Source organism: Sorex fumeus, unplaced genomic scaffold, assembly GCF_029834395.1.
Source record: "Sorex fumeus unplaced genomic scaffold, SorFum_2.1 ptg000097l, whole genome shotgun sequence".
In the NCBI taxonomy this organism is placed as follows: Eukaryota; Metazoa; Chordata; class Mammalia; order Eulipotyphla; family Soricidae; genus Sorex; species Sorex fumeus.
The window spans coordinates 1,430,547-1,457,403 of NW_026606154.1; the positions used below are offsets into that span (position 1 = coordinate 1,430,547).

The 26,857-nt window shown below is 51.4% G+C and overlaps 1 protein-coding gene across 1 annotated transcript in view; it reads left to right on the forward strand.

The window, feature by feature from the left end:
- The first annotated feature begins 13,428 nt into the window (after positions 1–13,428).
- The window catches only part of ADRA1B (adrenoceptor alpha 1B), a 96,898-nt gene continuing 83,469 nt past the window's right edge, over positions 13,429–26,857 (forward strand). The window contains exon 1 of the mRNA XM_056133086.1: positions 13,429–13,531. The gene's annotated coding sequence lies outside the window, so the exon portion shown is untranslated. The remainder of the gene's footprint in view (positions 13,532–26,857) is intronic.

Here is a 26,857-nt window from a genome sequence, read left to right on the forward strand (position 1 = left end):
AGGTTCTTTGCGTGTATCCTTCGAAAGCCCTCCGCGACAAGGGCACTTTTAATTTCCCCTGCCTGTGGACTCCCAGGCCATCCGCTGCTCCCTGCCCTGTGATCTGGGCTAATCAGATGGCCTCTCGAAGCCCGCCTGCCCTGCTCAAAAGATTGGCTTCTAGAAACCCCGCCTCCCGTCCTCCCCTCCCGGCCTTCTTCCCTCTGGTCACCCCAGTCCTGTTGTCAACTCAGAGATGCAGTGTTTTTGCTTAATGCACCCCCCCTGCACCCCCACTCCTTACATTTCACTTCTAGACCAGGTGATGTCCAGAGTTTATCTTACTCCTGGGGCTGAAGCAATAGCACAGCAGGTAGGGCGTTTGCCTTGCACACGGCCAGCCCGGGTTCGATTCCCCAGCATCCCATATGGTCCCCTGAACACCACCAGGAGTAATTCCTGAATGCAGAACCAGGAGTAACTCCTTTGCATCGCCGGGTGTGACCCAAAAATAAGGGGAAAAAAAGTTTATCTTACTCCTTCTGACTAATTTTTCTTAGCACAGCCTCTTCCTTCCTTCCCTCTTCCTGGGCCAGGTTTCTTTTCTTTTCTTATGCCTGAGTAGGGTCCTTGTGTGTACCGACCCCATCTCTGTCCACTCAGCAGCAAGCATGTCGCTGGGGACCCCGTGTCTGAGCTCTTGCGAATAATGCTGCCGTGAGCATTAGGGTGCCTGTAATTCTTCACGTCGGTGACTTCATCTTCCTCGCGTAGATACCCAGAAGAGGGGCTGCTGGATTTTATGATCGTCCTACTTAGTGTTTTGTGGAAGCATCCGTACAAGGAGAAGGACAGTCTAGATGCACACACACACACACACACACACACACACACACACACACACACACACACACCGCCGTCATTTACATTTAAAGCTATGTGGCAGCCATGTTTGCAGATCACCTGGGCAGAGGCAGAGGCTGCTCCCTGTGTGGCAGGCTTGGCTTTCCGTGCTTCAGACAAGCCCCCTGGGGGTACAGCTGCTCTTGCCAAGGGGCCCACCCTTGGACCAGCAACCCGCTAGTGGTGGGCTCGAAGCAGCAGGAGCAGTGAGCAGTGCCAGTCCTCAAGTGGAGAAAGATTGAAATCCACCAGTCTCCCTCCTTGGTTATAACTGCTGGTCTGTGGACCTGCATGCAAGAGACGTGTCAGCTGGTAGGTGTCGGGCTGTGCTGGAGCGATAGCATAGCAGTAGGGCGTTTGTCTTGCACGCAGCCAACATGGCCGACCCGAGTTCGATTCCTCCGCCCCTCTCGGAGAGCCCGGCAAGCTACCGAGAGTATCTCGCCCGCACGGCAGAGCCTGGCAAGCTACCCGTGATGTATTCGATATGCCAAACACAGTAACAACAAAGTCTCCAATGGAGACGTTACTGGGCCCACTCGAGCAAATCGATGATCAACGGGAGGGTCTTTACCTTTACCTTTACTCGAGGGACAGGTATGGGGGGGTTCTGACAGCGTCATCTATGGGGATATCAGGACCTGACCTTGTGGACACTCAATCCGTGGCTTTTCCTGCCCGCCCAGCATGCACTGACCCACTGGGCAGAGACCTACTCATTTCATCCCCACAATACTCCTGTGTTCCCAGCGCTGGGTTTGCCCTTATTTAACAGACAGGGAGACGTTCGATTCTTTTCTAAGAGTTTGTGCTTCCAGACGCAGGGCTGATCCCAAGCAGAAAGAAACTGAACAAAGCATGTGGCCTGGTGGTCCCAGCCCTGCCGGCTCAGGCAGCTTCTCATCCTGCGCCCTAGCATGGGACTGTGTGGCCTGGTTGTTTTGCATGAACATTTGTCAAGAGTGCCCCCCCCCAGGGGCGGCGGTGGGGGACTGGAGCGATAGCACTGCGGGTAGGGCATTTGCCTTGCACGCGGCCGGCCCAGGTTCGATTCCCAGCATCCCATATGGTCCCCTGAGCACCGCCAGGAGTGATTCCTCAGTGTAGAGTCAGGAGTAACCGCTGTGCATCTCCGGATGTGACCAAAAAAGAAAAAAAAAAAAAGAGTGGTCCCCGGGCCTCTGAGCTCTGCTTGGGAGATCCAAAAACAACTTTTTAAGTCAGGTGAAAAAAGGTGCTCATGCCTTTAAGATTCATCCCCCTGCCCCGTGTTCTGCACAGACTCTGCAAACCATTCTTAGTGTGATGCAAAATCAGGTCACACATGCAGGCCTGTCCACCACCCCACTGTCTGTGAGCATTGCCCAGACACTCCGGGAACACCTCCCTCCACCACACACCCCCGGAAGGACGTTTTCCCGGGGGGAGGGGGGGGGGAGATGCTATTACCGCCCCCAGCAGGAAGTCCCAAGTCATTGCACCAGCCAGCTGAATCCTGGAAAAGGGAGAATGTGTCACGTTGACAGGGCCCTTTTATCGCACATCAGGGCTTTGCACAAATGTTTGGATCAACTCTCCATGCCTCTGGCCCCAGGCCTGCCATGAGTCAGCCTCTGTGGTCCTGACTCAGTGCTGTGTGCACTCCAGAGAGAAGTGTGAGGCTGTAGCTCCCACCCCTGCCTCCTGCCCACCCCCCCCCCCGTCTCTCCTCCCACATGCACCATCAGCCCCCAGCCTGAACCCCCCCGAAGCAGAATGGAAGGGGGAGATGCGGACAGATGTGAACGGCAGTTGCCGTGCGACCGCTCTCTCCCAAAAGCCTTCAGCACTATTAAAGATACCCCGACCCGTTGCGGTGGCTGGCGCTGGCTGGCGTCTGAGCTGATTGCAGCTAATCTCGGGCGCCCTTTGTGTTCCTAATGAAGGTGAGCGACCTCACGTGGAAAAATCCCATTTTGTGCCTTTCTTCTAAAATTTAGTTTAAGAAAAATAATGAGTGACAAAATGTGATATAGAAAAGGACTAAGATAAGGAGGAGCACCTGACTCCGCGAGCTTTGTCAGTCAGGTGGACACCGGAGAGAAGAGACACACAGGAACGTTAAGGCACAGAAGATTCCGGATCGCTTGGTGGGCGTGCTGTCCCCTTTTGGCCCTCTTTCGTGCCTTCCAGCTACATCCCCGAGAGACTTCCTTTTGGTGCTCACTTGTCTATCTTAAAACCCTCCAACAGGACATGAGCTGATCTCCCTCGTGGACCAGGAGAGCTGGCCCATATCTGCTTGGGTTAAAATCCCAGCTAAGGCGCATGTTGGCTCTGAGCTCCACCATGTTCATCAGCCGCTCTGTGGCTCAGTCTTTTCATCTGTAAAATGGGACACTCATAGACCCTCTGTCACAGAGGGAGGGAGGGAAGGAAGGAAGGAAGGAAGGAAGGAAGGAAGGAAGGAAGGAAGGAAGGAAGGGAGGGAGGGAGGGAGGGAGGGAGGGAGGGAGGGAGAGAAGAAGAGAGGAAGGAAGGAAGGAAGGAAGGAAGGAAGGAAGGAAGGAAGGGAGGGAGGGAGGGAGGGAGGGAGGGAAGAAGAGAGGAAGGAAGGAAGGAAGGAAGGAAGGAAGGAAGGAAGGAAGAAAGGAAGGGAGGGAGGGAGAGAGGGAGGGAGGGAGCAGAGAAGGAAGGAAGGAAGGGAGGGAGGGAGGGAGGGAGGGAGGGAGGGAGGGAGGGAGGGAGGGAGGGAGCAGAGAAGGAAGGAAGGGAGGAAGGGAGGGAGGGAGGGAGGGAAGAAGAGAGGAAGGAGGGGAGGAAGGAAGGAAGGAAGGAAGGAAGGAAGGAAGGAAGGAAGGAAGGAGGGAAGTAGGGAGGGAGGGAGGGAGGGAGGGAGGGAAGAAGAGAGGAAGGAGGGGAGGAAGGAAGGAAGGAAGGGAGGGATGGAGGGAGGGAGGGAGGGAGGGAAGAAGAGAGGAAGGAGGGGAGGAAGGAAGGAAGGAAGGGAGGGAGGGAGGGAGGGAGGGAGGGAGGGAGGGAGCAGAGAAGGAAGGAAGGGAGGAAGGGAGGGAGGGAGGGAGGGAGGGAGGGAGGAAGGAGGGGAGGAAGGAAGGAAGGAAGGAAGGAAGGAAGGAAGGAAGGGAGGGAGGGAGGGAGGGAGGGCGGGAGGGAGCAGAGAAGGAAGGAAGGGAGGAAGGGAGGGAGGGAGGGAGGGAGGGAGGAGGGGAGGAAGGAAGGAAGGAAGGAAGGAAGGAAGGAAGGAAGGAAAGGAGGGAGGGAGGGAGGGAGGAAGGGAGGGAGGGAGGGAGGGAGGGAGGAGAGAAGGAAGGAAGGGAGGAAGGGAGGGAGGGAGGGAGGGAGGGAGGGAGGGAGGGAAGAAGAGAGGAAGGAGGGGAGGAAGGAATGAAGGAAGGAAGTTGGAAGGAAGGAAGGAAGGAAGGAAGGGAGGAAGGAAGGAAGGGAGGAAGGAAGGAAGTCATTTTCAGAGTTTTCAAAGAATCTAGGCAGGGTTCCAAAGCAACTCAGAATCCGAGACACTGTTTTCTTCGGCGCATGTGAAAGTTGTGCCTTTGGGTCTCTCCCCCGCCCCCCCCCCCCCACCAGAAGCGTATTCCAGCTAAAGTAGAAAATACTGTAATGATTTTTTTTTATGAAGGCAAAAGAGAACCGCTGAAAGTCTGTCTCTTTGGAGAACGAAGAACGCATTTTCGTGGTCTGGTGGAAGCAAGGCAGAGCAAGGGCGCACCTTGGGGGAGAAGTCGGTTCCTGGGGATCTGAGTGCAGAAGCCAGGCCCCTCCCCACGCGTGATAGAAAGGCACTGAGTGGCGCCAGCACTGAGCAGTGAGCGCCCAGCACTCCTGATCCTTTCTCTTAAGCAGCAGGACTAGGGCCGAAGGGTCTAACTCTTTTCCGTTTTCTTTGGCTCTGGAGACCAGGGGGTGGGCTTTGCACTCCAGGTGGGAGGGGATGAACTTGTCCACAGTGGGGCAGTGGGCAGCACATCCCCCCACCACCTCCGCAGGACACCTTCCTGCCTTCCATGCAGAGCTGCAGTCCAGCACGAGTGCTGGGAGGGAAACCAGAATTGGGGTCTTGCTGGCACCCGGTGAATGTCAGTGTTCCCCGGAAGTGGGACCCACCCCTTCTTCTCCATGGATCGCTCAGCACCAGCCTCCCTCCTCTTGTCGGGACCAACAGGTGAAGATGGGGTAGGAAGAGCGGAGACTCGGACAGTGCAGCGAGACGGGAGAGAGGGTGATGTTGCTCTCTTGCCCTTCCTTAGCCCTGGCCCTACGTGCCACGCCTGGTGCACTGCAGACGCTTCGTGTAAGAGTGAGCATAGCGCAAATTGAAGGTGAAAAATGAAGTTGCTTGCTGTCCGTAAGGAGTAATGACCAGAATGTAAAGCAGAAAGCGTCAACCACTGAAATGGAAATAGATGAAGAGATCTGAAGTTGGGGCGTCAAACCAAGAGAGAAAAGTGGGTGGGGGGAGTGGGTGGCTGGAGAGATAGTACAGTGAGTGGGGTGCTGGTCTTGCATGTGACCAACCCTGGTTTGGTCCCCCAAACCTCACCAGGAATGATCCCTAAGCACGGAGCCAGGAGTAAGTCCTGAGCACAGCCATGGGTGGCCCCAATCCCCCCCAACACACACACACACACACACACACACACACACACACACACACACACACAAGCAAGTAGGGAATTGTTAAGAGTCCTGGGACATTTTTGGATATCCCAAAAGCGGGAATATATCCTTTGGAGGCAGGAAGTCTGCCTTTGAATTCTTGCTCTTCTAACCAGTTGGCCATTTGGTTTCATTTAGGTCCTAGAACCCCGAGGTCTTGATCTCAGCCTAGGAAGCCAGGGCCTAGACCATCCGGTTTCTAGGGGTGACTTGGGGCTGAGATGAGATAATGGGCTTTAAAATGCTTTGTAAACGGCAAAACACCCAGATGGGGTGAGGGGGCGTCTGGAGACTCGAGTCACGTAGAGGAAGATGAGTCAGATGGATAGCGCCGAGCCAACATGTTTCTTGGACCGTCTGCGCCATTTAACTTGTCAAGACGGCTGTTGGCTTCGCCCCTGGCTTGAGTCATCCTGATTAACAGGTGCCTGGCCAGCCAGGAGCCGGCCTCCAAGGTGATTGCATGACTGAATGGGAGGAAGTCCTGGACTTGGCCACTCCTGGAGACGGCTCGAACGGCAGCCAAAAGAGAAAGCAACCTTCCCTTCCAAGGGTGATGGGGCCATCTCTGAGAGTTGTCTCCAAGGGCACTTGGGACCCTGCTCTCCCAGGTTCTCAGTGGGCTCTCCAGCAAACGCATTAAGGGTGTGAATTATTTATGGTCCCAGTATGCCTGTTTACTCTGCTCTATTAATAAAAATAACATCTGGCAACCACTTCCAAACAATTACAGACACTGTGGTTTTCAGGTCGTGCGCAAGATATTAAACGAGAGCATCCATCCACCCTCCTCCTTGTAGAAGATCTTTCCCCAGGCCTCAGCTGCTGGCCAAGAACTAATCGGGTTAAGAACGTGGATTCGGGAGACAGCCTTAGTTCAGATGCTAGCTGTCACCTGGGGCATGCAGTGAACCTCACAGAATCTGTTTTCCTGGCTCTAAAATCGGAATAGTAACCACAATAACTGGAGCTACTTTTCAGGAGAGGCGGGTAGGAGTCATGAGTCGACCCTGATGAGATAGTAAACAAGGGATTTCTCTTAGGGGGCACCACCCATACCTGGCAGCTAGCCTGTGTACTTCTGGAGACGCTCCGGAACTCTTCCTCAATGAGGCTCCTTCCTTTCTGGGATTTGGAGGCTCCCAGACATGAAAAGTTAGAACAGCTATTTAATGAAGACACGTTAGGAGAAAGAAGATCCTTTCCACTGTGCCAGAGTAGGGATCGTGAAGGGCAGTGAGCAGCTCTCTGGGGGACAGACAGGACCTCCAATCAGAACAGCCCTAGTCCGCTCTTAACTCTTTGTCCCACAAGGCTCTTCTTCGGTCTGTCTCTCTATATTGCATTTCAGCACAGGAATCTGCAGGATGAAAAGTCCCTGTGATAGAAATACTGCAAGGCCTTTGCCTGTGTACGGAGAGAAGCTGAGACCCCAGAGAGTGGCCTCACCAAGGGTATCCCCTAGCATCCTCACAGGCTCTGTGCATTCCGTACAAGTGATAATTCTCCTCTTGCTGATGACTAGGTCATTAATGTCCCCAGTGCAACTGTGTTGTCCTTCATCGGGTCCAAATTCCACTCAGTCCAGTACACTCTTTTTGTTGTTGTTGTTGTTGTTTTGGGTTTGGTTTTGAGGCCACACCTGGCATTTCTCAGGGGGTACTCCTGGCTCTGCACTCAGGAATTACAACTGACGGTACTCTGGATACTATATGAGATGCCAAGGACCGAATCTGGGTCAGCTGCTTGCAAGGCAAGGCTCATGACCACTGTATGATCTCTCCAGCCGCCAAGTCCAATACATGGTCCTTTGAGACATGGGCTAGAAAGACGTTAATCTCACATCTAGGGAGATGTGAAATCTCACTTAAATATGTGTGTGGCATAGTTATCTACATCTGTCTTCATCTAGCTAGAGAGAGAGAGAGAGAGAGAGAGAGAGAGATGTGTTTTGTGCCTGCAATCTGTATTACAACCCAAGAGGGCCAGGGAGATAGCCCAGAGCTGAGAACATGCTTTATATGCTGTTCCCCAAGCTCTGCTGGGAGTGACTCCTGGGCACTAAATCTGGAGAAGATTCCAAACCAAAAAAATAATAATAATAATAACTGCGCACGTGTACACACACACACACACACACACACACACACACACACACACACACACACACCCTTCTCCCACTTTGCTTTGAGCTGTATTTTCAAATGAGTGGAAGAGCAAACCAAGCCAATTGGAAGAGATGGAGAGGCAACAGGGGCGGAGAGAAAAGAGAGCGCACAGAATCCCACATTTGAGGGATGTGTATGTACACACCCTGGGAACACCACCACATTAGCATGCCCTGCCCTCGTGTATCTTCAGAGCTGCAGCGTTGAGGCCGAGTGCAACAGCACTCAGCACGTGGTTTCTTATTTGAGTTTCGGAAGATTGTTTTTTCTTTTCTTTCTTTTTTTGTTTGTTTGTTTGGGGGCCATACCCAGCTATGCTTGGGGCTTCCTCCTGGCTCTGTGTTCAGAGCTCACTCTTGGCAGGACCGTCTGGGGTGTTGGAGATTGTGCCAGGTCAGCGCCTGAACACTCTAGTCGGTGTTAGTCTTCCCATTTTACAGGTGAAGAAGCACAGAGAGAACTAAGCGCAGGGCACAGACTTACAGGTCAAGGGCCACTTGATCTGCATTCAGACTCTGACTCTTAATGGGTCTCCCCAGCAACCCCGCCCCGGGCGTGACTTACTCAGACTCAGCTACGGGTGTTCAAACCTGTAGAACCTTGCCCAGTGGGCATGCAGGGCACACACTCACACATACACACATGCGCACACGCACACACACAGACACACACATGCAAACACGCAGAGACACATGCACACACAAAGACATACACACACACTCACACGCACATGCACACACACAAGCACATGCACACACGCACACACACACATGCACGCACACACACACACACACACACACACACACACACACACACTGCCTGGCATCTCCCTGTTGTTCAGTGGTGGAGCAGTCTCTTCCTGATTTGTACTGGAAGACAAAAGTCAGGGACCCAGTTGCAGCTGGCCTGGGGCTCAGAAAGAGGGCTGAGGAAGCAGACAGGCTGTACCCTCTTCCTCCGTGCTGGCCCCTTCCCCACCCCGGCCTCCAGGCCCCGCTGCCGCTCAATAATTCATCCTCTCCGCCCAAGAACCCAGGAAAGAGCTCCTTTCCAGCTGGCGGGGAGCTGAGCCGCTAAATTCTGAAGTTGATGGTATTAAAAATTTAAAGGTAGAAGAAAGCAGGTGTCCGGGGCTGATGGTGAGTCTGGGGGTGCCCAGGGCTGGCTGCCTGGTGAAAGTGATGACCTCACCACCGGCTCACAAGTTTGCACCATGCCACACCGTCCCCCACGGTTTCTTTGCGTTCTTTCAACAAATGGGCCCATTTTATTCAAACAAGCAAACCATTTGTTTGAGCGTCAGGCAACATAGCCTTCGGAGTCGCCTGCAACTTTGCAAACATTCTGAGGTAACAACAGCCTTGCTCGCCTGCCCAGGCTGAGAAAATGTACAACCTAGTCACCACCAACCGTGGACCCAGGTGATGGCCAAAGCAGGATTCAGACCTAACAGTGGGGGGTGGAACAAGGGTCCACGGCCCAGCAGAAGTCTGTGGAAACAATAGTCTCTGGACCTGGACCCTAATAATGGGTTCGACCCTTCCCACCCAGAGTTTTTATTTTGTTTTGTCTGGTATGGTTCTTAGGAATCTTGATTTACAAAAACGGTTGGTATAATACAGTTTTAGGTTTGCAGTGTTTCAACTCTAAACTCACCACCAGTGACGGTGTCCCTCCACCAATACCCCAAGGTCCCCTCATCTCCACTCCATCTCCTTAAAAAACACTTTTTAAAAAAGGGGGGTTTGGGGCATCACGCCAGTAGTGCTCAAGACTTACTCCTGGGACGATTACTGGTGGGCTCAGGGGACCATTTGGGATGCCGGATATAAATCCCAGATCGGCCATGTGTAGGCAAGTCCCCTACCCTCATACTATCGCTCCACCCCCACCCCCGTTTAATTCAGTTATCATAGTTTGGATCACATGCTTAGCATAGTGTTGACTTGTGGTTTTGATGTGCACATTATCTCACCTCTAGCCCACCAAAGCATCCAAGATCCTTGACTTTACTGACCCTTGTGTTACCCCTAGTCCGCCTCATCAGCCTCTCTCCCTTTCTTGGGATTCTAACCAGGCCCGAGGGTTTTCCATCACTTGATACCATCCATTCCCTTGTCTTGCCCCACCACAGATGAATGAGATCATCCAGTGTTTGTCCTTCTCCCTCTGCTTACTTTGCTGAATATGGTTCTTCTAGTTCTAGTCACATTGCAGCAAGCTGCATAATTTCTGCTTTTCTTGTGGCTGCATGGTATTCCGTTGTATCTACAACTCTTTTATTCTCTCACTTGTCATTGGGCATTTGGGTTATTTCCATATGGAAGGTCGGGACTAACACCAGCTTTTGCCTAATTTATTTCGGTCCTGTTATTCTTTACCCATTGTAAGTAAAATCAACCTTGTTTTCTTCCTTAGCTTGATTTTAATGGGTTTTTTTTTTTGGTTGGTTGGTTTAGTTTTTTTCCCCTCTGTGCCTGGCACGAATGCTTAACAAATATTTGTTGCATGAAGGATTACATGGACATACTTCGGACTCTGTCTTGCGAAGGAAAGCTGGTACCTTTTTGTAAGAGCCCATTTCTGAACCAACACAAGCACATTGCACAACTGCATTCTTGGTAGAAGCTAAAATGTAAAGCAAAATGCACGCAGTTGGCAGTGATGCAGAACATCCCCCTGTGGCCCTTTCTGGGAAGGCCCTGGGATCCTTCCCCATGGCTAAACCAGGAATTAGTCCAGTGGCAACAGTGAAACTACTTCCGGTTTTAAAGTTCCATCAGTCAGTCAGCATGCTCGCTGAACTCAAATCTAGTTAGATGCGCTTCCTCTGTAGTCACTGCAACACCGGGGATGAACAATAGCCCAGATGTGGAGGAAACCCCCTTCTCCAGCCACAGATAAGAGGAGAAAAGAGTAGCGGTATACACAATGGAATACTCTGCAACGGTTAAAAAAAAAAGGGTGAAATTACGCAGTTCACTGCAATGTAACTGGAACCGGAGGGGTGTTGTATGAAACAGAATAAGTTAAAGGCAGAGGAACAAATGCCAGTTAATCTCACTCATCTGTGGAATAGAGAGATTTCAAAACAAGGCAATAGACAGTATCGAATAATAACAAACCCTTAGCCTTGGATTGCAAAACTGATTAACAAACAGAAGATTGCGGGTGGGGGCGTGGGGGGGGGGGCGGCTAGAGTGCTGAGATCAGACCAAAAGTGAAAAAACAGGACAGTGGGGGAGGGTCATGGACACTTTGGAGGTGTGAAGTAACTTTGTAAAGGTCCTAAACTTTAACACGGTTGTAATTGTAGTCTCAAACTATGATTTTTTATAGGAGGGGATGAGAGATAAAATAATAATAATAATAATAATAATAATAATAATAATAAAGTAAGGCTGCTTTCATGCAGCACTTTGCATGGTTGCCAGGAATAATCCCTGAGCACAGAACCAGGAGTGATCCCTGACCACAGATCCAGGAGTAAGCACAGAACATCTCTGGGTATGACCCCCCCCCAAAAAAAAAACAGATAAACAAAGCAGATGTCTGTGCTTGTGCTTTCACGTTCTATTGGTACCTCAAAACACAAAGCAAGGTAAGGTAACTTGGTGAGGGCCTGTGGGGGTGATTTTTTTTTTTTACTTTTTGAGTCACCCAGCGAGCCTCAGGGGTTCCTCCCGGCTCTGCACTCAGGAATCACTCCTGATAATGCTCAGGGAACCGTATGGGATGCCGGGGATCGAACCCAGGTCAGCTGTGTGCAAGGCAGACACTCTACCTGCTGTACTATCGCTCCGGCCCCGATCATTATTTTGGACCGAAAGAACTCAGATAATTTCTGTCGAGAGAACCATCTCCCCATCTCCTACCATCCATGCCTGCCTTTCCCTGGTTTTACCTGTTTTTCCTGACACGAAGGCCTTGCAAAGCAAGTACGGGCTTCGTCTCATGTATTCTATGTTTTTTTTCTCCCACAGGGGACCATGTGGGGACCATGTAGTGCCAGGGATCAAACCATAGGCCTAGCATGCATGCTAGCCACTGTGCCATCTCCAGGAACCCCTGTCTTTGCTTGTTTATATATATATTCTTCCCTACAAAGCAGATGCTCACATTGAAGAAAATCAAATGGTTAGAAGCAGCTCCCCTATCCCTTCTCAGACTCCCTCTCCCAACATTTAAACGTCATCCCAGGGCAGGGGCAGGAGAATGGGGCCACAACTGGCAGTGCTCAGGTCTTACTCCTGGCCCTGTGCTCAGGGATCACTGCTGGTAGGTCCCCACTGCACTCTCGCTCCACCCCATGCTCTTTACACATGAACAAGGCCACGTCAAAGAAGCCCTTCCCCCTACACTATCTCACAGTAGCTGCCCCTTTTTGTACACTAGAAACCCAGAAGAAGAGCTCTAGGTGGCTATAGGCCACAAAGAGACTAAGAGACAAAACTGTGTGTCAGGCCCTTTTATCTGTGCAAATATTACAGCTTAAAAAAAAAAAAGAAAGAAAAACTGTCATTTTAAAAAGCATGTTTACTATGTGCCGTTCACTGTGCTCAGTGCTTTTATATAAATAATCTTACAGCTAGTCGATAAATAGGGCTTATTCTATTGCTGCGAAGGGTTGGGTGACTTGGCCAGAATCACAGGGCTAGTGAAAAGGCAGATGCTATCATGGAAGCCGGGTCGGGGTCGGTGACTCCCAAGTTCACACCTGTAGCCAGGAAGCAAGTGGGCACCCGCGGCTCTCCCGGTGAAGAACCAATTCTGCATAGGCAGGGGCAGACTGGACATAGGGATTGCTTCTCTCCTGAGGGCGCTGGATGTTTTCCAGTTCTCGTCTTTAGAACTTGAATTCCCATGGCTCAAATCCCGCTCCCCAGAGCTGGTTTAGTCCTGTCCCACCTGGTGTCCCCACCGCTCCATTGCAGCCCACACTTCACGATGACTCATTTTCAACCCTCTTGCCCTCTGTCACTCCTCAGCTCCTCACCTTGGTCTCACCTCTGGCTTGTCACCAGAGCCCAAACTTCAAACAGAACTGGGCCCTGGACACCAAACCAGCGCTGACCCTCATGAACTGACCCCTTCCGGGAGCTCTAGGGAGCCCACAGCCCAGTACGCTAACCCTTGCCACCCTCTGCAGAACGGACCCTGGCTCACTAAATAGGTCGACGGCATAAATTCCCTCAGATATACCCCCACTGCCCTGAACTGGCAAACTAACGTCCAGTGTTCTCACCCACTTGAGTGGGATGAGGAGAGTTCTTCATTCCTCCTGCCCAAGTTGGGGAGTTCTGTTTCTGTCTCCCAGTGCTGGGATCAAACCCAGGGTCATACACAAGCAAGACAAGTGCTCTAGCTCTGAGCTCTACAACACTTGGTGCCTGGAGAGTTCTCGGGAGATGCGCTCAGGCCATGCTGCACCTAGGCTGCACGAGGCCAGCTGCTCTGGGCAAGTCACATTTCAGCTCTCCGCTCCTCACTGTCTCTGTCCAGCAGCAGATAGAGAGAGAAGATCCCAGACCCCTGGACGTGCCCAGATTCTCTTAACTTCTGTTCAAAGAAATCACTTATATCCTAGGGGCCTCCAATTGACTTTCTGTCCAATCATTAACCTAACTAAAGAGACTGTTACTGCAATCTGACTGCAAAGTTCACTCGAAGGCTGGGGACAGTTGGATATTCCTGGACATTGCTAAGGCCAAACACTTAGTTGATGATCGTGTATTGGCCACAGTGAGAGGAATTCAGGGGGATCCTCGCAGAAATTGGGTGCAATTTGCAAGGAGGGAGCTCTTCCGGTGAGTAAAAAATTGATATCAGACCAAAGTCAAAATGAAATCTATTCTTCTGAAAATGTTTAATTTTTTTTTTTAATTTGGCTCAATCACTTGTTTTTCTCTGTTCCTTATGTAATCTTGTGGGATGCAGTGTCAGAAAGTTATAAATCATTCATAGTGCTCTGGGGGAAAAAATCACTTGTGCAAAGCAGATGCAACTTAAAATGAAAAGGGAGAAGTTTTTGCATGAAACCCAAAGGAAAATATAACTTGCCGGGTTTGGAGCCCACGCCGATCACTAAGTCTGTCATTGCAAGGTGACTTGGTCATTTGTTCTAGATTCTTTTAAGACATAGCTTGTCACAGGTGCCCTGGGCTCTCCCAGAGTCTTGGAAAAGATGCTATAATCGTAGTCTCCGCAGTGACAATTGAAGCTGGCAGACTTTGTTTCCTCCCTGAAGCCAATGAAGAAAACCCCCTTTTTGTTGAAAAATCCCCTTCTCAATATGCTGATCACAGCCTTCTGTAATCCCCATGGGTTAAATTCCCTTTGTGAAACATAAATTCCCATCCCCAAGCCCACATAAAAAATACAAAAAAAATAAATAAATAAAACAAGTAACCCCCAGGAGAGGTAAGCAATGAAGCTGACTCTCAAACATTAATGCCCTAAATTGGATTAACTACACAACTGGATGCCACGAGGTATCTACTACACAAGCAAATTGTAAGTTTTTACAATCTTTTTTATATTCACTAACTCATTTAAGCTTCTCAGAGCAGTAAGAACAGGTATGCCAGGCTCTAAGGACAAGGGCAAGACCATTCCACAGCCTGCGCTCAAGCCTCTCTCACATGTGGACTTCTGGGCACAGAGCGGTCATCACAGAGAGGTGCACCCAGTGTGTGTGTACCCCAGGGGGGAATGAGGAGCACCGCTGAGAAGTACTGAAGCAGGGACTTCCTCTGAGGCCTCAGAGACAAGTCTAACTTCAGAACACTCAGAAAAATCTTCATGAGTTTTGTAAGTAGACACCCAGTGGGGGAAGAAAGTGAAGAACAGAAAGGTCCTAGATGAAAGTTTGGCCTCTCAGGGGGACAGTCTGGATTAGCTCTCTTCAGAACCAGTGAGCACCATGAGGAGGAAGAGACGGGCTTCTCCACGGAACAAGTGACAGAGCATCACCTGTTCCCACAGGATGTCTTTTCCACATATTCCTGTCAGCCCTGCGATGGTGTTGGCCAATCACAGCACTCAGCATTGGGTCAGTCCTCAGGAAAGGTCGGTGTGGCCTTTTTTCAACTGAGTTCAAAGTAGTATCACCACTGAGGGTTATGAGACCAAATAATAGATGGCTCCACCCCCCCCCCAAAAAAACTCCTGAGCTCTCAGTGATACCACCTCACCCCCTCAATTACATAGCATAGCAAAGTTTTTAAAGATCTTTGTTCTTTTCCAGCATTGAAAGTCTGATCATACGGCCAACAATGTACCCCCACTCAATGCATCACTGTCGCCCATGCACCCCCACAGCCCAAGGCACTGACCCCTTCCCATTTTCCATGAGAAGTCTGCTTGCACCAACTTCCTGATATGCTTTTGAGGATCAGACAGTTCTAGGGAATGGTTAGCTCAAGCACAGCCAACCTGATTGGTTCACAAGTCTTGCCGGTTCTGTCTTCCTTCACCTCCTTCTTTTGTTTCTCCTTCTCTTTTTCCAGAGCAACAAGTTCATTATTCCTCTTTTTCCAGACACAGCTGGAGTATATACCCAGCTTCTGCCATCATCGGGCTTGCTAGCCACATTGACACCCCCGTCAAAGTAGCTATCTCTAAGATAAATAAATAAACATACCAACTGCCAAGCCAATAAAAAAAATTTTCTACTCTTAATTCCACCCAAGACTGAAACCAGGGACAGACCAGGCCTGGTGTTTTCAGTATTTCCTGCGACAGAGAAGTCCAGGAGTTCCTTGTTGTTCCCTTGCTTAGCCTACCAAGTACTTCACCTCAGTCCAACGCCCAGAAAATCTTCCTGAATGCAATCTCTGACTCAAAAGGCTTTTGATATTCTTACTGTAGTGTGGGGCTTTACTGGGACTGTGTTGATAAATAACATGGGAAGAGTAACATTTACTACATATAAAACAACAGGAGAAACAGGGAAATAAGTACTCATGGTCTCTAGCCTCCAAGTACTTGTGGGCTAAGTTCTGGCACCAACTACAAGGTAATCTTAGAAAACTTACACCTCCTGAGCTCCGTTTCCTCATCTATAAGTGGTGAATTATGAATACTTCATTTATTGGGTCACTGCAAAGAATGAGTAAGGTAAAATTGAGGCAGGCATTAAAGGGTTTAGTTTGGCATGTGGTTAATAACAAGTGGGATGCAGATAAATCAATGCATAGTATAAAGCAGGCTTTGATCAGCTTGTTATAAGCAAGTTACAAAGTGGTCAGGATGTGGGAGAGAAAAAAATTATTCTACTTGAAAGGGCAAGGGAAGACTACTTGGAATAAATAGAAGTTGAGGGAGGCATGAAGGATGAGCAGGCTTTGACAAATGGTCCTGGGAAGTTCCCACAGGGAGTCGATAACACAGTGCTGAAAAATAGTGTACCCTGGTACTGTTTCCATTTCCAAGGGTGATGAGCTTGACTCCTACCAGCTTAGACATGTTGCTGTGATATAATAATGTTGCGATTGTCAGAAGTGGTTCCGTCGATCGAATTCTTCAGTGTATGTGTGGGGGGTGTTATCGTGGCTGTTTTGGTTTTGGTGTCACAACTGGCGGTGCTCAGGGCTTACTCCTGGCCCTGCACCCCGGGATCATTCCTGGGAGGACTCAGGGGATCAGATGTGGTGTCAGGGATCGAACCCAGGTCAGCTGCGTGTAAGGGCCAGCGCCCTAGCCGCTGTACTATCTCACATTCCCCCTTTAAGAGCTTTAGGGTAGACCTCTACCTGACTTATTTTAAGTGACTGAAGCACAAACAAGCAGCCTCAGGAAGATGCAGCACAGAAGGGAATTTCACCGTTTTGTAAGGAAGAACATCCCGGTAGTTAGAGTTGCACAATTAGTACAGTTCAGGGGTCTCCGCCTCCCAAGCTTTTCTGAAGGATCGGGAGGATTCTCAGAGCAGCCACAGGGCACCTTGCTGCCCACTGGTGATTAACCCGGAAGATATGGGAGTGCCCAGAACCCCTCGGTACCCTGCACTATTTGCCCTAACTCACTCCATTCCTCCCGACTCCAGGACTCGCCTGGCCCCAGGGAAACCAGTGCAGCCGCTTTTTGACCAGCGAGGCTCAGGGCAAGTGCACTTCTTCCTGCCCCATCTCCTCGTCAGTCAAAGGGAGGACGGTTGGGTCCTGGCTTCCGGTACTGTTGTGAAGATGGAAGGGCGATTCTGGGAAAGCACTTTACACAGTGTCAGGGACATCACGGTCAGCTGATCAATGGTCACCGGGTGGCTGGGCAGGGTATGCCACTACCAAGCTAGAAGCCAGTCACCGGGGTTCAGGAAACAGACATGAGTATTACCTTTCTTTTTTATTTTATTTAATTTTTTTATTTTAATGTATCACCGTGAGGTACAGTTACACACTTACAAATTTTCGTGCTTACATTTCAGTCATACAATGATCAAGTACCCATCCCTCCACCAGTGCCCATTCTCCACCACCAATGACCCCCAGTATCCCTCCCTCCTGTCCTCCCCCCCCCACCCCCGCCCCTGGGCAGGTGCTTTCCCTTTTGTTTTCACTTTCCTTTTGGGTGTTGTGGTTTGCAATACAGGTATGAAGTGGCCATCATGTTCGGTCTATAGTCTACCTTCAGCACGCATCTCCCATCCTGAGCGGGCTCTCCAAGCATCCTTTACTTGGTGGTCCCTTCTCTCAGCATGTGAGGCCGGCTTCCAAGCCGTGGAGCAATCCTTCCTGGTCCTTATCTCTACTATCCTGGGGTGTTAGTCTCTCATTCTTTTATACTTTATACTCCACAAACATGGAGAGTATCTTGTTAAGTGAAATGAGTCAGAAAGAGAGGGACAGACATAGGAAGATTGCACTCATTTGCAGAGTATTACCTCTCTTAAGTTTAAGGTCAGCCAGGATGCAGAAGGGTTGCAGTGAGACTAAGCCCAAAGACACCAAAGTAGAAATCATTTCAGACTGTGAGGCTGGCCGCGCAGGGGCCAGGGATGCTCTCAGGGGGCTCACCGGGTCAGCAGGTGGGGGCTGAGTTCCTGTCATTGCAGCCCAGTGACGGGTTTATTTTTGGTTTGGGCTGTCTGGTTGTCTGCTCATGGGCTTGGTGCTTGGGGTGGGGGGGTCATCCTCTGTGGTGCTCTTGGGGGGCCAGGTGGTTCTGGGAATCAAACCCACCCCTCTTGCATGCAAGTGTGTGCTCTAGACCATGATCTGTCTCCCCGGTCCCAGCCCAATGATTTAAAGGGGCAACCTCGTGCCTGATCTTACTTTACTTCAGCAGAGAAAGAAAACCATCTGCTGCCGAGGGGTGGGGCCGCCATCAATCTGATTCCCAGTCGTGCACCTAGCCCTGCATTAAGCAGTGTAACTGCTGGCAGGCTGTCTGCCTTTGATTATTAGTATCCACCGGATTTTTTTTTTGCTGAAATCTATAAATTTATCCGTCTGTCCATCCATCTCTTGATCCATCCCGCAGAATGGAAGATTTCAAAAGACTTCGCTCCCACTCACACAGAGCCTCCTTCCTGTAAGGGCGGCTGAAATGCACACAAGCTCCTGTAAGCAGAGCTATATCGGGGAGGGGAAGGAAAATGCCATGGAAGTCGAAGATGCTAAAAATTCCAAACAGATGAGGGAGGGAGTGAAAGAAAAATTTTTTCAGAAAAGGTATCATAATGGAGTATGCCAGAGAATTCTAAGCAAAGTAAATTTAGTGGATTTCAAACTCCGTCAGCATTTGCTTCCAAGATCATCAGTACATAAAACCTGAACTATCAAGACTGGGTGATAGTCAGAAGAGCCCTAAGGGGCCCCAGAGATAGTCCGGGGGACAGGGGTGCATGCAGGGAGTCCTGCTTGTCGACCTGGTACCATAGAGCTCACCCCAGCATCTCCAGGTGTCGCTGGATGCCCCCCAAGCCCCACCAGGCATGGGCTAGTGGTCCTGAAGCACTCCCAGGGGGCTCTGGTGGGCCCCAGCACTGAAGCCTCAGCAGCCCTGACCTTTGGACCCCAGCAATGAGCCACCAGCCCCATTGACCCGTATCTCTGGGTGCTGCCCGCACCCCTGGAATACATGCATACAAGAGCACTCAATCCCACTTCCCCTCCTCCCTCCCACGCGGGTGGACCCCTGCCGCCAGCTCCTGTGCCCACATCCACCTCTGAGCAGCCCAGCCTGGGACAGGCTCACTAGCACACATGCCCGTGGGCAGTCTGAATCCATGGGCTTCCACACCTGTGCTCAGAGAGTTTTCTGCTTCACTTGACTGACAGGCCAAGGAGAGGGCCGGGGGGGGGGGGGGGCTGCCATCAGTTGGTGAGGGGTCGGGTAATCCCTCACCAGCCCCCTCAAAAGGAGTCACTGGGAAGTGCTTAATGAGAAAGTCCAGGAAAACAACTGCCAGCCCCTCACCTCACCTCTTGCTCATGGTCCTGAGGGCAGAAACTGTCTCCAGAACCACTGTCTGTGCTGACAGCCTCTCCGCTGGGGACAGGAGCACCTCCTGACATCCCCTCTCAGATCTCAGCCACCTGGAAGTGACCGGGACTGTTGGCCTGCCTCCCTCACACTGTCCAGCTGCAGAGGGCAGGCCATGACCAAGGGGCTTCCGGGGCCATCAGCTCCTCTCGCCCTCCGCAGCCCTACGTGGTTCCCTTCAGGATGACGGAGAGTGACGGTCCCCTTGGCCCTGTGCCTCAGCGGCAGTGAGCACCCCCTGCTCCTTCCGAGGGCAGCAGCCTGCCCCACTCCCTGCCCTTTCCATCCTGCCAGCTCGTCCCAGCCCACACTGTTATTCACAGCTCTGTTGACATTTCTTCCCCAAACCTGCCTCAGGTGGTGACTCATCCCCGCTGCCTCCGAGGGCATCTCTGGACCACACATGACACACGGCATCAACCTCACGTTAGCTCTCCTCCGACACCTCTGAACACAGGCACTGTGAAAACTTTGTAATTCGGTGGCCTAGGGGCAAACATGAAGACGTCCCCTTGTTTACCGGGCTGAAATCAGGCCACCCACCTGCCTGAGTCACGGAGAGACCAGGAATACAGACTTCCCCTTGGAGACTCAGGTCCCCAAGTCTGATTTAAAAAAAAATAGTTATTTTGGGGGTTGGGGTAGAGCAATAGTACAGCAGGTAGGACATTTGCCTTGCACACAGCATCCCCTAGGGTCACCCAAGGACCACCCGGAGTAATGTCTGAGTGCAGAGCTAGCAGTAACCCCTGAGTATCACCAGGTGTGACCCAAAAAGAAAAAAAAGTTTGGGGTCCAGAGCAATAGTGCAGAGGGTAAGGCGCTTGCATTGCATGTGGCCCAACTGACTTCAATCCCCCACACCCCATAAGGCCTTCCAGCGCCCTCAGGAGTCATCCCTGTGGACCCAGCCAGGAGTTGGATCACATAACAACTCCTCAACCAGCGAATGAGAATAGAATGGTCATCACTGGGAGTAGAATACGGTATGTTCATCGTGGAGCTACTTTAGGGTGTACCTTGGCCACTGCTGCCCATACCAGCCTGATAAAAAGAAGGGCAGGGAGAATGGAGGGTGTCTGAAAGGGGAGGCCATGAGCGGCCTCCAGGATTCTGTGATCTCGGCCCCCTGTTCACTGGGACACTGGGAGGGAGAGAAAGAACTGGACTGTGGCAGAGTGGCCCAAGCCTCGGTGTGTGCAAGGTTGGTAAGATTAGACTGGGACACCAGGTCCCTTCCTCTGGATCACGTGTGTGTCCAGCTCACAGCTCATTGTTAAGAGCCCCTCCGCCACTGCTGGGGGCCAGTGCCTGGCCTCAGATACACGCTTGGCCCAGAGGAGGGCCCCTTCCCAGCCTGATCCTCTTCTGGAAGGTGCCTTCCAGGTTGTCTTCTCTGAAGTGGGTCTGTCGGAAGAGGCCAGGACCCAGATTCAGCTTGGAATTCAGAAGGGCAGCTCGTCCACTGCAGACTCCTTCCCAAGGGGCCTGGTGATATGGCTGCTGGCATGGGAGCTTCGGCCATCAATCACAGCTTGTTGCCTGGCCCCTTGTCACCCTCTCGGCCTTGCCTCCCTCCAGACGCAGGCCGGGGGCACAGTCGGGGAAAAACGTTTGCTCCTGGTCCCGGGGCCCTCGCCACCGCCGCTGAGCTGCAGGGACCGGGCGGAGGGGATGGCCTCAGAAGGGGCCAGACTTCAGAAGGACACTCAGGGGCCCCACCCACACGGCCACCCCGGAGTGCAATGTCACACGGGGGTCTACAGGTGCTCTACAATGTCCACCCCTGCTGCCATGTCGGTGTCCAGCTACTCAACAGTCACCCTTAGATCCTCGTCCTGGTTGGTCTCATGCAAGGCAAGTGCCTTCACTCTGGCGCTGATGTCCCTCTCCCAGTGCCGGGACTTGCAGTGTCTGTTGTATTCTCTCAGTTCAGGAAGTGCTGTCTGAATGGACTAACTTTTTTTGGTTTTTGCATTGTTTTGTGGTTTGTTTGAGGGCCACGTGTAACTTAGATATAAGCCACACTTACTCCTAATTCTGTGCTCGGGGATCACGCCTGATGGGACTCAGGAGTCCATATGGAGTGCCAGGGATTGAACCCGTGACTGTACCCAACCCACTTGTATTATCTCAAAGGTCCCAGGAGTGACCATTCTCATAAGGGTGTGAGCCATGCCTTAAAGGGGCAGACCTCTATTTCCTGGTCCTCCCCGTCTCTCTCTTCCCCTCTGACCCCACGTCCCCCAACACCTTCCCTGCACCAGCCTTCTCAGGAGTGGCTCAAAGAATCAAGTGCTGGCTCTGATGCTTGGTCTCCTACTAAAGAATTTAAGTCCAGATCACTCAACTGGGTCCTCTCTGCACTAGAGATCACAGGTGAAAACTGTCAAATAGAACCGACGGCCAGGCCAGGCTCAGCACCCTGACCAGACACAGCGAGGCCAGGCCCAGAACCCTGACCAGATCCGGGAAGGCCCAGAACCCCCAACCCCTGCCACCACCAAATCAATAGAGTTCAAAGATGAGCAGAAGGTGTTGCCTAAGCCATGTTCAGGACCAGAGCCAAGGGGAGGGCTACAGGCCAAGAGGAAGAGCCTGGGAGGGCAGCATCCAGTGTCTGCCCTGGACTGTCATGTCCCTTCCACAGGACTGCCAACAGGCCAGGGATCCCTCGCTCCAAGCCAGGCCCAGAGTCACACAGGAAGCGCTATTACAGACAGACTTGGGGGTTCCCGTGTCCTACCAGGTTCAGTCCTCCCTGGATGCAACTCAGGTGGTATTGGCTGAGGACTTCAAACCCCGACCCTCCCAGGAGACACCTGTGACAGTTAAGAAAAAGAGCAGCACCCTTCTCATTCTGACCGGGACCCCCAAGACAGAGTGGGTGTCCCAGAGGGTCCACGCCATCACTGGTCAAATGCAGGCCTAGAGAGTTCTGGTGACCTGCCCAAGGCCCTCGAGAGGGACAGTCAGCCTTAGAGACTCCTGAGCCGATGTCCGTTCCTCTCCTGCATAAACTGAGTGGGGTAGAGGGTGCTGAGCAGGGTCTTCACCCTCTGGAACAGCTGACCGTGCATGCCGGGGGGGTCGGCTGGCACCAGGTGCTGCCTCTGTGTCAGGCAGTGTGTTGGGGGCTCAGACTCAACCGTAGCAGAGACTGGGGGTCTGCACCACCCGACTCTGCTGTGCTTTACAGCCCCCACCCACACTTGGCCACTTGCCCTGCTCATTACGGCAGGCACGTTGTTGACAGCAGCGGGACCAGCAAATTAGAACGTATCTCCTTTCATCTAATCGACGTCTTCCCGAGCTGTGGCCCATGCAGTCCCAGGGAGCTTTCTGTTTGTTTGCTGCTGGGAGCGTTTGCTCAGATTAGCCTAAAGAGCGTCTTGCGAGAGGGGGACCGGACCAGCTGACGCGTGCACAGCCACTGGACTCCTCCCGAGTGCCCCCAGCCCTAAAGTGACATGACGCTTCTCTGGGCTGCAGCGGCAACAGGCGCCTCTGCCACCGTGCCGGTGGGAATGGCCATCATTGCAGCTCCTCGGGGATGACTTCAGCCCCTCTCTAGCCACCCGGGCTATAAATAAAGATCCCCCCGGGATGCTCAGTCCTGCCCTGTGTCCCGGCTGCCTCTGTGACTCACTGCACACAAAGCCGCACACGAAGACTCTTCCATCTTCGTGACTATGGGCAGAGGGAAGTGCCGGGTGTTTGGCGTGTTGGCGCGTATGCACTCGCCAAGGTGCAGCCTGTGTGTGCTGGCATGTGTGTGTGTGTGTGTGTGTGTGTGTGTGTGTGTGTTGGTGTCTTGGAATTCTGTGTGAGCCTTTGGGCCTCTCATGACGCAGTGTTGGAGTCGGAAGGGTCAAGAAGAGATGCATTCTCGCGCACGTCTTGGCGTGGCAGCTGTTAGCTAATGCTCGGTACTCAATCACTCTCGCCAGTGTGTCTCAAGGCCCTTCTTTGTGCTCAGTTCTCTGCTAAGCAGGAGAATAAGACAAGCTCAATCATCACCATGAGCTATCGCAGCTAAAAGCAAATAAAAATCGCCGAAATGGCAGCAGAGTGTGAGAAAACCACATTTCATGGGAAAAGTGAAGCTTCACCTGTAACAGAGAAAAATCTAGAAAACGTTCATGTACTGAGTTTCTTCTCTGTCTGCCAGGCAGTTACTTAGAGCTGCATAAATTATTTCTCACAACAGCAAAACCAGAAAAAAAAAAAAAAGAAAAAGGTTTTTATACTATTTTTTCACGGATGTAAAAACAGAGAAATGAAATCATTTGCCTTGGATCATGGAGACCCTGAAGGCCCAAGGTCCTTGGGGCAGAACCTTAGAGGTTATCCCCTCTAATGCTTGCTTCTCATGCTTGAATTTACCCTACACAGTTCCCAGAACTGTCCGTTCAGCCCTTAGTAGGAGAACATTTAACTACATTTAACATATATCTGGGCTGGAGCGATAGCACAGCGGGTAGGGCGTTTGCCTTGCACGCAGTCAACATGGCCAACCCGAGTTTGATTCCTCCGCCCCTCTCGGAGAGCCCGGCAAGCTACCGAGAGTATCTCACTTGCACAACAAAGCCTGGCAAGCTACCCGTGATGTATTCGATATGCCAAACACAGTAACAAGTCTCACAATGTTACTGGGCCCACTCGAGCAAATCGATGAACAACAGGAGGACAGTGACAGTGACAACATGTATCTACGGGTGGACAGGCTATATCATCTGCAGAGTGCCCAACCCTTTGGAAACTTTCCTCCTTGGGTTCAATCTATCGCCTTTGTATCTCTGCCCATAGATTCTCTTCTGCCGTCTGGGGTTAACAAAGGAAATCTGATGTCTGGCCCAATGGCTTTCCTTCATGGTAGTGATGACAGCCATCACACTGCCTCCTTTCGGGTCTGGGTCCTTCAAGCCATTCCATACTTGAAGTAACTGTGAATCCCCAGATTTTTCTTTATCATTGTATCTTCAGAATGATATCTACCACGTGGGTACATTAAAGTAATTATCAGTTGAATGAAGAAAGAGATGAATAAACCTAGCTAGTACCGTGATTAGTTGCATTAAGTCTTTTGTCTTAATTAAGGATTGCCTGGTTGCCAGGAAAAGAACCTATTCCACAGAGCACATGCCTGTGTGAGGCCCTGGGTTAATCCCAGGTCTCTTCTCTCTCTCTCTCTCTCTCTCTCTCTCTCTCTCTCTCTCTCTCTCTCTCTCTCTCCCTCCCTCTCCCTCTCCCTCTCCCTATCTGTCTCTTTCTTTCTCTGTCTCTGTCTCTATCTCTGTCTTTCTCTCTCTCTCTCTCCCTCTCCCTATCTGTCTCTTTCTTTCTCTGTCTCTGTCTCTATCTCTGTCTTTCTCTCTCTCTGTCTCTCTGTATCTGTCTGTCTGTCTGTCTCTCTCTCTTTCTCACACATATACACACACACACACACACACACACACACACACACACACACCCTCCACAATAACAATAGAGGCTATCCCAGATGACTGAAGTCCGGTGGCAGGCTCCAAGGCCCTTTGATGGGAGTAGTGGGACGGAAAGAGAGGAGGACGTGTAGGGAGATCCCAGGCCCTGTGCTCTCTGCTTGTGCCTGCTGTTCTGTCCGCTCTTGCTGTGGTTCCCTGTCCTTTTGTGTGCTAACTTCCTTTGTTGCTCCAACCCTGTAACTGACCCGGAGCCATATTCACATATGACTCTATGTCCATCCTCATCTACTAGCTGGGGTTGTGTTCTATCAGAGAAGGAGTAGCAACGGTGTTTGAGGGGGAAGGGAGTGTGGGTGGAAAGAAACGCCAGTCCCTCCTGTGCACCTGTCAGTGCCCAAAGCCTCAGACTGCTTGCAGAGAAAAACACCTGCAGTCGGCCTCCAGACATGGGCTCTGAGGATAAAGGACCTTCAGGACTCCTTGTTCTTCCGTAACTCGGCTTCTGGCCCACAGAGCCCTGAACAGTCTGACCAGTCGCCAGAAGTGGCTGAGACCGGGCACATGAATTGTTTGAGAGGAACTCTTACTGGCTCTTCGGTGTCATTTCAGTGATCCTTGCAATCTGCCAATCTAGCAGGTCCCAGAAGTAGGTGATAAATTCCTCTTTATCCCTGCACCCCTCAATAAAATGCACTGGGGACTATGGATCGTGGAGCACTTGGAGAATGAGGGTCTGTCGTAGCCATCATCCAGCCATATCGTCATCAGAGTGTGTTTCTTGGATCACCCCTCCCACCACCTCACCTGCTATACTTAGCCGCAAGCATGAGAATTCAGCTGTCTTTCCATTAGATACTGGGTTTCATTCCTAGGCAGGTGAAGGGTCTCAGCTTACACGTGGACACCCAGCTCACTGGGGTCTGAATGGTGCAGATTCCCAGCTGTCCTCACCTCAGAGCCCTCGTTCTGCTGGCACAGGTCATAGTGAGACAGGAAAAGGAGGAATGATTTTTGACAGTGATAAGTATCGTGACAGCTAACCATCTGCGCTTTCCACCTGCAGCAAAGTGGAACACCTTCACCACTGACACTGTTACACCCCCCGCGACCCCTGGCGTACCTCTGCGCTTGGCCGTGTTCAAATGGCAGGACAGTGATGGACTGGTAACTTCTGGGCTCCAGCTCCCAGCAGCCAAATTTGTTCCTCGGGTGCTGTCTGTTTTGCAATTCATTAGCTTGTAAAGGGACCCTGTCACAGTTATGGGGATTCCATTGCAATCAGCAGAACCTGCCTCTGACTGAGAGAAACTGTGGAGGTGCTCTCCAAACTGAGCATTAAGGCACTGTAACAGAAATGAATGAAGCTCCCGAGATTCAGGGAAGGGAGAGGGATGAACTCAGTGCACCTGGCATCTCCTTAGAGGCCACCTCCTCTTGTCCAGCTGCTGGCCCTCGGCCCTCTGGGCCCTCATATTTACCCTCTTGAGTCAGGTCTCCTTGTGGTCCAAGCTGTCAGAGACTCACCCACACGTGAGTCCTGGTCCACTCTCCAGACTTTCCCAGTGCCCCTATGCCAAGAACCGTAAGACCCAACTCTTCTCAGAATGCCAAGCAGAGTTTCCTTGAGTCTAAGTAACGTGTGTGTCCTGTTGCATGATGCTTTGAATGGCCTTCCAGTGCCTTACCATGTGTTCTCCTCACAGAACTTGTGGCTGGGGCAGGGGTCTGGGCAGAGTGTGGATAGATTTCATTGGGACTCGGCTTAAGGTACGACATGCAAAAAGTATCCCATCCATAATAACCCCTTTCTTTCCTAGACTCTCCAGGAACTGGGCTCAGAATAAGAGTTCAGTCCAAGAGTTAAGGGAAAACCTTCCCCTCCGCCTTCCTTCTAGAATTTTGGCCCCAAACAGTCTGTTCCAACATCACTGGCCCTCCTGTCAGGTATGTAGGGACATCATGCCAACAGAACCTCTTCATCAGTCTCCCTGCACAGACTGATTAGCCCCACTCCACAGATAACGCCCCCAAACAGTGAAATACATACCCTCCCAAATCACTTCTGGCTCTGAGGTCATGACTCTCTGAGGAAATGCAGGGAATTTATTTCGAAGAAGAGGGTGATGAACATCTTACTCAGTGAGCCATAATTCAGCCTGCCAGATTCTGGAGACTTCTTGGCTGATCTTTGAGAGCACTCCC